The sequence below is a fragment of the Camellia sinensis genome, chromosome 7, assembly GCF_055761805.1.
Source record: "Camellia sinensis isolate YWXY chromosome 7, ASM5576180v1, whole genome shotgun sequence".
NCBI classification, from domain to species: Eukaryota; Viridiplantae; Streptophyta; class Magnoliopsida; order Ericales; family Theaceae; genus Camellia; species Camellia sinensis.
This window is the reverse complement of record NC_138967.1, coordinates 103,571,674-103,583,621: the sequence shown is the minus strand read 5'-3', so window position 1 is coordinate 103,583,621 and position 11,948 is coordinate 103,571,674. Positions and strand designations below refer to the sequence as shown.

The 11,948-nt window shown below is 31.0% G+C and overlaps 1 long non-coding RNA gene across 3 annotated transcripts; it reads left to right on the top strand.

The window, feature by feature from the left end:
- Positions 1 to 9,504: 9,504 nt before the first annotated feature.
- Positions 9,505 to 11,552, top strand: LOC145794721 (uncharacterized). 3 transcript variants are annotated; one of them, XR_014334650.1, is made up of 3 exons: positions 9,505 to 10,361; positions 10,712 to 10,840; positions 11,151 to 11,552. It is a non-coding gene; the product is annotated as an uncharacterized LOC145794721 (long non-coding RNA). The 3 variants fall into 3 exon arrangements; XR_014334649.1 differs by having other exon boundaries at positions 10,700 to 10,840; positions 11,151 to 11,551; XR_014334648.1 differs by having other exon boundaries at positions 10,774 to 10,840; positions 11,151 to 11,545.
- The last annotated feature ends 396 nt before the right edge of the window (positions 11,553 to 11,948 follow it).

Here is an 11,948-nt window from a genome sequence, read left to right as displayed (position 1 = left end):
TGGTTTATCTACATTCTTTTCAACTGCTTTATATTTTTTTTAATATTTATTTTAGTATTTGGACATTTGTTAGAAATTAATTAATAAAAAAAACTAGCACTGTTCTTGATCTTTCTTTTATTTGTTAAATATCGCCGATAGCTTTCCGATGACGGTGACTGACTTGAATCTCAGCTTGCTTCATTAGCTTTCTACATCTTATGGGGCTGTTTTGGCTTCATTTTTGCAATTTTTCGGATCAATTTTTTTTTTTTTTTTTTTTGGGCTTCATGATATCCTTTAATTCTGTTAGATATAATGACGAGAGGAAAGATACAAATATATTGTTAGGCATCTCGAACGGTGTGTTATTTTTTTTAATATTAAATTTGAGCAAAAATTTAAGTAAAAATTTCATTTGATATTAAGTGTTTAAATGGAGGGTTTTGTAGTTTCGTCAAATCACTGGTTGATTGGTCAGTATAATTTTTTCATAATTTTTTGCGTTGAGGTACATCTGATGGTGAAAATTCAACGACAATAAACAGTGATTTGATAGAAGACACATAGCTAAGAAATTAAATCAAAATGGACACTTGTTAATTATAATATTAAAATTTTTTATAAAAATATTTCATATAAATTTTTACCATTAACTTCAAGGAAGATAAAAAAAATAATTAATGTTTTTGGTTTTAGTTTTCTGAATTCAGTTTTTTAGAAATTGTTTTTTATTTTTTATATTTTTTTCGTTTTAGTAAATATTTTTTAAATTTTAAATATTTTTTTTATTTTTATTTTTTTAGATACACATTACTTAGATTTGTATCCAAATAGAAAAATATTTGTGAAAAAATATTTAAAAAAATTAATAAATACACAAAAATATTAAAAATGTATTGAATTTTCATATTATTTTTATATTTTTTGGTATTTAGTGTATTTTTTAAAAAAAATTTCACAAATATTATATTTTTTAGGTATATTTATGTTAGATGTGTTTAAAAATTTTAAAAATTTGCTTAAAATATTAAAAAAATTATTGAAAACATTAAAATACGGAAAATAAAAATATTGAATTTTTTGAAAATTATTTTCTGAAAACTAGAACCAAATAAGCTAAATATTATTTATAATTAGTGTATCATGGACAATATTAAAAAAAGTTATGAATCTAAAGTTTTAAAATAAATTATATAATGATAAAATAATTTTTTATACAAAATATCCGTAATTCAATATAACAGTTATATAACGTCATCATTAAATTATATTTATAACTGTTATATTGAATTACGGATATTTTGTATAAAAAATTATATTTTATCTCGAACGGTGTTTTATTTTTTTTAATATTAAATTTGAGCAAAAATTTAAATAAAAATTTCATTTGATATCAAGTGTGTTAACGGAGGGTTTTGTAGTTTCATCAAATCACTGGTTGACTGGTCAGTATAAATTTTTCATTTTTTTTTTTTTGCATTGGCGTACATCTTATGGTGAAAATTCAACAACAATAAACAGTGATTTGATGGAAGACACATTAGTCTTCAGTTTGATAAAAAAAAAAGTGAAATCATGAATTTGATTATGGATCAAATTTAAATTTGGTAATTGATTTGACGAATCATTGAAGATGATCTGAAATGGTAAAATCTATACCATATAGTGTGAAATCATAATTGCATCATAACTAATTTTAAAATATATAAATTTTAGAAGATATATTATTAATTTATTTCAAGTTTAATGTTTTAAATATTTATCCATATGAAAATGATAAAAAAAAAAACAAAAAGAAAAAAAAGAAAAAAACAAAAACAAAAACAAAAACAGAAAAAAGTTAAAAGTTGTATGAATATTGAACTTCATTATGTATTTAGGGGTGTAAAAATGATCCGTGGGCAGCTCGAAACATGCCTGCAGCTCGGCTCGGTTAGGCCTAGGTTCGAGCCCAGCTTGAGACCCTGGGCTTGGGCTTAGGTCGTCATTTTGAAGCTTGACCCGTGCCCGCTCAAGGCCCACTCAAATCCCGGTCCATGATCCAATGTCATTTTTAGTGAAAAATAATAAAATTTTAGTAAAAAAATAAAAAAACTATTCAGGCTTGGTCTAAGTCCAAGCCCAAACCCAGGCCTAGATCCAGACCCGAATACCCCCTAAGCCTGAACTTGGGCCTAATTTTTTGACCCATGACTTGCCTGAACTTTGGCAGAAGCCCGAGCGAGCGGCCTGACATAGGTTGGCCTAAGCTAGGCCTGAGTGTGCCAGATTGGGTTAAATTTACACCCTTATATTACACAAAAATATTACCATTGAGCAAGTTGAAAGAAAAAAATACGATAATAATTATGAGAAAATAAAATATACTAATTAAAATTACAAAAATATACACTTATGTTATTAATTTTATTTTTTTTTCTCTTAAGATAGCATTAGTGTGTTAATATAATTAGATTATAGCTAAGGGGCCGCTATTGCTCCATCAACTCGAGCTCTTGACCTCCTATTCATTACACTCTAAGATGCAGCTATTAGACCATTAGACCACACCCCAATATCTAACTTATTTTTAATTGAAGATTTAAAATTTTGTTACTTTATGATTTTTTTTATTTTTTTTATTTTTGCTTTTGCTTTTGCTTTTGTTTTTGTGTTTTTGGGTGTGTGTGTGCATTTTTTTTTTTTTTGGTTGTGTGTGTGTGTGTGTTGGGTGCAGGGAGTAACTTCCAATTAATGTATGTTAATGATAAATAATAGGGTAAATTACTAATATATCAACTGAGATTTAATTAAAATACAAATTATCTCATATAGTTTTAAAAATTACATTCCATCATTGAGGTTTTTAATTTTATAACAAATTGCTTATTTATTAATAAAGCATCAAGTTAAGTAACAATTTTTAATGATGTTATAAATATATTTCAATTAATAATTTAAGTAATTTTATTATTGTATAGGAGAGGAATTATGATTTTTTTTTTTAGTTAATTTTGTTAGATAAAAAATTTTAACAAGGGAGTATTTGTAATTTTTGAAATTATAAGAAACAATTTATACTTTAAACAAACCTTAAGAGGCATATTTATAATTTACTCTAAATAACATATATCTCATTGAGGGTGTTTGTTTGGGATTTTCTGAGCCAACTTATAGCTTCTGGCTTTTGAAAAGCTATTTTGGACTGTTTGGTTAAACTTATTTCAAACAGCTTCTGATTCTAACAACTTATTTTAAGTCAAAAAAGCTGATTCAGAGAAGCTGCTCACCCCTTGCTTCTGATTATTAGTTTCTGCTGTGGACATGTTAATTTACGGTTATACTCTTAGATTTTTTTATTTTTTATTTTTTTAAAAATAGAAAAAGACCCAGATGAGCTATAGAATATTATTATCATTTTTTTATAAGAAATGTAGATAAATAGTGAATAACAAAAAATAAAAGTTAATTGAAAAAGCTATCTCACAGCTTATTTAACAAACACTACTCAGCAACTTAAATTTATAATCCAACAGTTACACCAAACAGATTAACAGTTTCTGATTAAAGTCATAATCTATAATCTGTTAAGCTATAATCTATAATCTGTTTTAACAGCTACACCAAACGGAGCCATTGTATTTAATAGCAACAATGTGTGACTTAGCGGTTTGGAGCATTGCTTGTCTTATTTAACTTGAGTTCGAATCACACGTGAGTGGTGCTCGAGGATGGCTTCTCTCTCTAACTTTTTTTAAGAATTTATGTCACGATCCCAACTCGTTTTTAGAAGTTTGAATCTTGATCGATCAGTAATCATAAATTATTTATGATTTTTGAATCAAAATACAGAATATTTATTAAGTATTAGGACCTGTGACTCAAGCTATATAGAAATAACTTTGTCCAGTAATAGTAAATTACTTACAACCTCTTAATCAAAATACAAAATATTTATTACGTATTGTGGCTTGTGACAGAAACTATATAGAAATAACTTTGTCCATTGAGCTGTGCATATATGACATAAATAGCAATACACAAAATATTTCATCACATACATATAATTTATACATACAGTTATCTTATACATCTCAAGATCGTACACATGATTTAATAAAACTTGACAAAGCTAAGCTTAACCATACATCCTAAGATCATACATATGATTTAATAAAACTTTACAAAACTAAGCTTAACCAAAAGCAAAAGCTTAGGCCTCAACATAGAAGCACATCTTCGCGTGGCTTGGCAAAACGGTTGACTCCAAGGCAAACTCTAATGCTGCACTTCCAGATGCTTATCTATATATATAAGAGAAGATGGTGAGTTAGAAGCCCAATGAGTAGCATCAATGTAAAGGGTTAATGAATAAGTTCTATATTTATAAAAACACTTAACATGATTAAAATATTGTTCAGAAATATATCTTACACAACGTTTATTAAACCTTTCAAAGCTAAACGTAATGTTATTCAAAGGTATATTGTTCAGAAACTTAACAGAGCTTTAAGAGATTGTTAGATGACGGGGTATTTCCCAATATCATTTAATAGAGCAGACTACATAGAACGGACAAAGCAAAACAAACAGAACAAAACAGAGCTTGATAGAGCGACCTCTAATCCAATACATGACAGAACGACCTCTGGTCCAATATATATAGATAACAGTTGTATCAAAAACAATGAGTTGACCTTTGGTCCAACATATAATAGATATTGCAGATATAATGGATAACAGACATAGCAGACGGACATGGTAGATATAAACAGATAGTAGATATGGCAAAAAGACCTATGGTCCAGCTTATGTATCATCATGAAGAATTTGTTAGTGGTTATCACAACAATTGGGGAATATATACCGAACGAAGGTTTCTGAAAACCAAAGCGTATTTTTGTAGACGTCACTTTAGTTGATCAAAAAGGAATATGATTCATTCTTAGCATATCTTAGCATTTCAAAAGAATTATTTAGAAAATTCATCATATCAGAACATTTCGTAAACAAAATATAGATTTCATTAAACATCGTATAACATAATCATTTCAAAATCATTTATACAAAAATATCTTTACAAAGACATCAATCACAGCCCTTGGTTAGAAAAACACAGCGGATCCACTACAAGAAAACTGGGTATATAAGACAGAACTATTTGCGACGGCACACTTGCCGTCTCAAAAAGTCACTTTTTGCGACGGCAGAAAATGCCGTCTCAAAAAAGTAGAGTATTTGCGACGGCACCATTTGCCGTCTCAAAAAATGAGAGTATTTGCGACGGCAGAAAATACCGTCGCAAATACTCTTATTTTTTGAGACGGCAAATAGTGTCGTCGCAAATGCTCTACTTTTTTGAGACGGCAAATGGTGCCGTCGCAAATACTCTGCTTTTTTGAGACGGCATTTTCTACCGTCACAAAAAATGGCTTTCGTGTTTTTTTTTTAAGTGAATATTTTTTAAATTTAAATATTTTTTTTTAGATGTACCTTACTTAGATGTATCTAAAAAATTAAAAAATTATGAAAAAATATTTTTAAAAATTAATAAATACATAAAAATACAAAAAAAAAAATTTATTGAATTATTGTATTTTTTTATATTTTTGGTATTTAGTAAATTTTTAAAAGATTTTTTTTACAATTTTTAAAATTTTTAGGTGTATTTATGTTAAGTGTGTCTAAAAATTTAAAAAAATACTTAAAATATTAAAAAAATTAGTAAAAACAATATAACACGGAAAACAAGAAAGTATAATTTTCTCAAAAGAGTTTTTGGAAAACTCTAACCTAGCATAGTGTTGCGGTTTTGAGATAGCTTCATATATATACAGTCACAAAATGGTTTGAATAAATTCAACGGTATTTTTCTGTTGCAAAAAGAATTTAAAAAAACAATGTCGTCTTACTCTTTTGATATAACATTTCTCTTTTCATTTATTTTTTTATCTTCCTGTCTCTCTGTCTCTATCTCTCTCTTTTCTCTTTATCTCTTTTCATTCATTTCTCTCTATCTCTATCTCTCTCTCTTTCTATGTCGGCCTGTTTCTCTCTCTCATTTTCTCTCTGTGTCTCTCGCATATCTCTATTCTCTCTATCTCTCTCGCTCATCTCTCTTATCTCTATCTTTTTCATTTTTTTTTTCTCTCTCTCTCTCTCTTATTTTTCTATCTCTCTCTATCTCTCTCGCTCATTTCTCTTCTCTTTCTGTCTCTCTCTTTTTCTGTGTCTCTCTCTCTCGCTCATCTCTTTTCGTTCTATTTCTCTATTCTTTTGTCTATCTCTCGCTCATCTCTTGTTTCTCTCTCTTTTTCTATCTTTCCATCTCTCTTTCTTTCTCTCTCTATCTCTTTTTCTGTCTATCTCTCTGTCCTTGTCTCTCTCTCACTCATCACTCTTCTTTCTCTCTCTGTGTCTACTTGTCCATTTGTCTATTTCTCCTTCACTATGTTCGCCTTGCTTACTCTCTTACTCACATCTTCTCTATTTATCGAGCTTCTTCTCGATTTATCGATCCACTATAAGAAAATACACTTTTAGCAACCACTTTGTCTATCTCTCTCTCTCGCTCATCACTCTATCTCTCTTCTTTATCTGTCTCTTACAAAATTAAAATATTTTTAAAATATTTAAAAAATTGATTTGAATTAAGTTTTGAACAGAGTTTTGAATTATATGTCTTCTTTATTTATTGAGCTCCCTATCGATTTATCGATCCACTACAAGAAAATGCACTTTTAGCGACCACTTTGTCTCTTTCTCGCTCATCACTCTATCTCTCTATCTCTTTTCTCTATTCGTCTCTTACTCATCTCTCTCTCTCACCACCCATCTTCTCTACCACATTTACCACTATTGCAAATGACATTCAACTACCACCACTATTCTCTTTCTCTCTTTCACTCATCACTCTTCTTTCTCTGTCTGTTTGTCTATCTATCGGTTTGTCTGTCTGTCTGTGTGTCTTTCGTTCATCTTTCTTCTCTCTATCTCTCTCCTTGGTCTTCTCTCTATGTCTCTCTCTCGCTCATCTCTCTTCTCTCTATCTCTTTCATCTCTTTTCTCTCTCTGTCTTTCTCGCTCATCTCTCTTTTCTCTCTCTCTGTCTCTCTCGCTCATCTCTTTTCTCTCTATCTCTCTATTTTTCTATTCTCTTTATCGTTCATCTCTTTACGCTCTCTTTCTATATGTCTCTCCCATCTCTTGTTTCTCTCTATTTTTCTATATGTCTCTCTATCTATTTCTCTCTCTGTCTCTCTCACTCTATATCTCTTTCTCTCTTTATCTCTCTCTCATTTATCACTCTTCTCTCTTTCTTTCTCTCTCTGTGTCTGTTTGTTTGTCTCTCACTTTTGTCTCTCTCTCTCTCTTTCTCTCTATGTGTCTGTTTGTCTCTCTCCCCCATTGTGTTCACATTGCTCATTCTCTCCCTCATCTCTTCTCTATTTACTGAGCTTTCCACTACAAGAAAATGCACTTTTAGTGACCACTTTTTCTCTCTCTCGCTCATCACTCTGTCTTTGTCTCTGTCTCTCTTTTTCTCTTCTCTATCTGTCTCTCACTCATCTCTCTCTCTCTCTCACCACCCATCTCTTTTACGACCTTCACCACTACTGCAAAACGCCATTCCACTACCACCATTACTTCTACTGTCGCCATTTCACCTCTACGACTACCATTACTACTACTATCGCCACCACTCCACTACCACCACTGCCACTACTGCCATTACTACTACCATTACCTCTCTTTCACCCCAGCCACTCCATTTACACTACCACTACCACAACTTCACCACTAATCTCTTTCGCCATCACCATCACCACCACCACCACCACCACCATCATCTCTTGTCCACCACCTTCACTACTGCTGCCGTTCTTTTTCCTCTACCATAAAAAATTAGTTCATGATTTTTAGTAATAAAAAAAAGTAGGCCGCAGAAAAATATTTTTCATTGACTACAGAAAATTAATTTTTATTTTAGTGGAAAATATTTTTCATTAAAATATATATGAAACAAATAAATTTTCAACCTTAATAACGAAAAGAAAATGAAAATTATTATTTATTTATTTTTATTATTTAAATATTCATTTATGATGAATTTTTTTTTATTTTTTTTTCTCATCCCCCCCTCATTTTTATTTTAGTGAAAAATATTTTTCATTAAAATATATATGAAACAAATAAATTTTCAGCCTTAATAACGAAAAAAAAATAAAAATTATTATTTATTTATTTTTATTATTTAAATATTCATTTATGATGAATTTTTTTTTAATTTTTTTTTCTATTACAAAATAAAAAAATGAAAATAATATTTTTATTATTTAAATATTATTTTTTAAATAATATTTTTTAAAAAATATTAAAAAAAAACCCATTTTTTCCATTCCCGCGCCCCCCAAAATCCCCAATTCTTAGAACCAAAAAAAACCCCCTCAATTCTTAGAACCAAAAAAACCCTAAATCTAATCGTCTCCCTTACATCACTCTCTCAGTCGCCTCTCTCTCTCTCTCTCACCCTCTCGTTCATCTCTGCACCGATCTCGTTCATCTCTACACCGATCACTCTCTCACTCTCTCACTCTCTCGTTGTTCATCTCATCGATTCGCACCGATCATCGCACCGCCGATCTACTCACAGGTAAACTCTTTCTCTCAATCTCTGTCTCTCTCTCTCTCTCAGCCCGATGGTTGTTTTATATATATATATATATCAGATATATCTCTGATCTAATCTGTCTCCCTCACTCTCTCATCTCATCAGATCAGTCTCATCTCTGTCTCTCTCTCTCTCTCTCGCCCCGATAGACTCACATTGTCTCACAGGTAAGTCTCTCTCTCTCTCTCTCTCTCTCTCTCTCTCTCTCATCTCTACACTGCACCGATCGAATCTGTGTGTGTAATGTCTCCCTCATTCTGTGATGTCTGTAATGTCTGTATGTTAATCTGAATCTGAAATGTTGATCTTAGTTGATCACACTGTGTAATCTGAAATCTGATCTTAGTTGTGTCTCACACTGTGTAATGTTGATCTTAGTTGTGAAATCTGAAATCTGTATGTTAATTTTATTAATTCTGAAATCTAAATCTGAATCTGAAATATGAATCTGTGTGTTTTTGTTTTTAATTAATTTAATTTTTTTTTTCAGATTTGGTATATTATATATGCAAATCAAGACAAAAGTACCCAGAAATTAAAATCAAGTTACATGTTTGTGCATTTAGGGCGTGTTTGGACATCCCATTGGACTTGAATGTTTACATACTTAGTTATATTTCAGCTTAGAAACTCTAATCGGTTCTTTTCTCATTAATACATATTTCATTGGTGTAATGGAGAAAAGAACTTGGGGTTGACTGTCTTCTACTGATTGGAGTACAGGTGACTCAAAAGAAAGTTTCTATATTGGTCCCCTGGAAAGCATTTCAAGTCATAATAATCTGAATCAATGGCCTTCAGAAGGTATTTTAATAATTTCGTGTGCTTTCATTTGTTTATGTTCTCTTAATGTGTCCTCATATAATAATTTCATTTCTCCTGCATTTTGTGATCTGTCATTTAGCATACATTTTGTACAATGGGTACATGATTCCTAAGGTGAAAACATTATTTCTGGTGTTGTCTGGCTAGGAAATTCCAGAAGTTTTTCCATCTTGGAGACCTACTATTGAATCTTACTATGAAAGAGTCCTGTAAGTTTTCCCCATTGTTTATTCCTGTGTCACACTCTGAAAAGAGAGTAGAAAGTTATCAAAAATCATAGTAGATCTATTCACTTAAACTGTGTCTGCCTAGTAAGTTCATTTCCTTCAATCAACGTTAATTTCTTTATACAAAATCAGAAGTTTTGCTCATGCATCCAATACAAGATTTCTTTGACTAGTTTATAGTGCTAATTTGTATTTCCTTCCCTTGGATTTGACGTTTTGGATTTCTTTCTTGTGCAATTGAAGTTGGAGTGTTGCAAGAATTCTAATATGTAGAAGACCAGATTGAGGGTTGTGAAATGTGAAATATCAATGATTTCTTTGATTTTTTTACTTGTGTCCAACACATTCCATGCACTTAACTTTTTTTTTGTTTCTGTTTTTGTGGGTAAATGGGCAAACCTGTGCTTATGCAGCTCCGTAATCTGGAAAGGGGTGTGGACATATTAGTTGCCACACCGGGGCGCTTAGTAGATATGATAGAGAGGGCAAGAGTTTCTCTTCGGATGATCAAGTATTTGGCTTTGGATGAGGCTGATCGAATGTTGGATATGGGCTTTGAGCCCCAGATTCGAAGGATTGTTGAGCAAATGGAGATGCCTCCACCAGGTGCAAGGCAGACAATGCCTCCACCAGGTGCAAGGCAAATGGATATGGGCTTTGCAGTCATGTTTCTATAGGTAGTAGTACTATGAAAGATGGCTTAGTTTTTTTTTTTTTTTTTTGTTTATAATATTTTTTTTGTTTTGTTTTAATTTTTTAATTTTATTTTTATGAGATCATGGTTCTACGTTTGATTTGATTCTTTTAATCTATTAGCTAGATAAAAATCATTGTTTGTTTTAACTTTTAGATACGGTGTAGATAGTTTTTCTATTGTACTCTTTTTAAAGAGTTAAAAATGCTTTGATTGCTGCTGTGCTGTGAAACAGGTTCACTTCTAGAATTCTAATCAAGCAGTATTTTAATTTCCCCCCCACCTTTTTTCCATTTAAAATTTTATTTTTTTTAATTTCAGTGACTTTTTTAGTTGTAGCCCTTGTAGAATGTTGGCTACATGGCCATGTTGACATTTGGTATTGTTGGACACAGAAAGCATTTGATGAAGATGGTAACGTAAAGCAACCGAAGCAACTCTCAATTAACAAAGTTGGACATGGTATGTGGGGAATACTATTCCTCTTCTTCTTTCTTGGATGTATGTATGTGGAGAATTCATATCATCTCTGTCATCCCCTTAAATTCTATAATTACTTTGAATGTTTTCATTTATATCTTTAAATTTTAATAATCTTATTTGGATTCTAATAAAGTTAGTAAATGAATTGCTATGACAATCCAAATGATCGAAAAGAGGATATGAGTGGATGGTACACTGACATTTGTTATGCCTTTTTGGTTGGCATTATATTGCCACTCTTTTTGGGTGAATACATTGTATTGCCACTCATATTGTATGTTTTGTGTAGCGCTGCATGAGATTGATCCAGTCTTCAAAAAATTCTCTTGCTCGGAGAAACTATCAAGCTTACTCTTATCCTTAGACTACAAGAGGCCGATGATCATTCAATCAATGTACATATTTAAGGTACCTCTTGTTCTTTTTTCATCATGTTATTAGCACACTTATTTTCTGTTAATGTGGCAGTTGTATGTATCCAATAGGCTGAGCTTGAGCTTGTGCTTGTGTCTTTGACATACAGCACTGTGCGAGCTTAGTGTGGCCTTCTTTAGAAGAAAAAATGCATTTGGCAGATGTCTGTTCAATTATGTTCTTTTTTTTTTTTTAAATATATAATTGATTTATCAAAGAATTTTTTTTATCAATTCTTTACCATCTCAAATAGTTGATCTCTTTCGCCCAAGATCACCTATGTTGAAGTTTAAGTTTATTAAAATCCCTCTCTAGATTTTTTAATTCATCGTCCGTCTTAAGGTAAACATCTTCATTGGTTTAGTTTTAAACTCCCCAGTCCTCACTAATAGGTGAAGAAATGTTGCTCAAATGATGACAATCCTTTAGGCCTGACGTTTTACTCTTTGTTGTTACCATATCACTAAATCAAATATAATTACTCTGTTTCACAACTTGCAGAAAAGCATATATATATAGACTATGGCAATGAGTATTCTTGATCATCATCTCATACAATAATCATTAATGTACTAAATATCTTTCTAGAGTGCTGTAAAATTGTGAATTTTCGTCAACCCTTAGTTTGCAATTTTCAAAAAGGAAGTCTAATTTAATTTTGTTTCCTATTCTG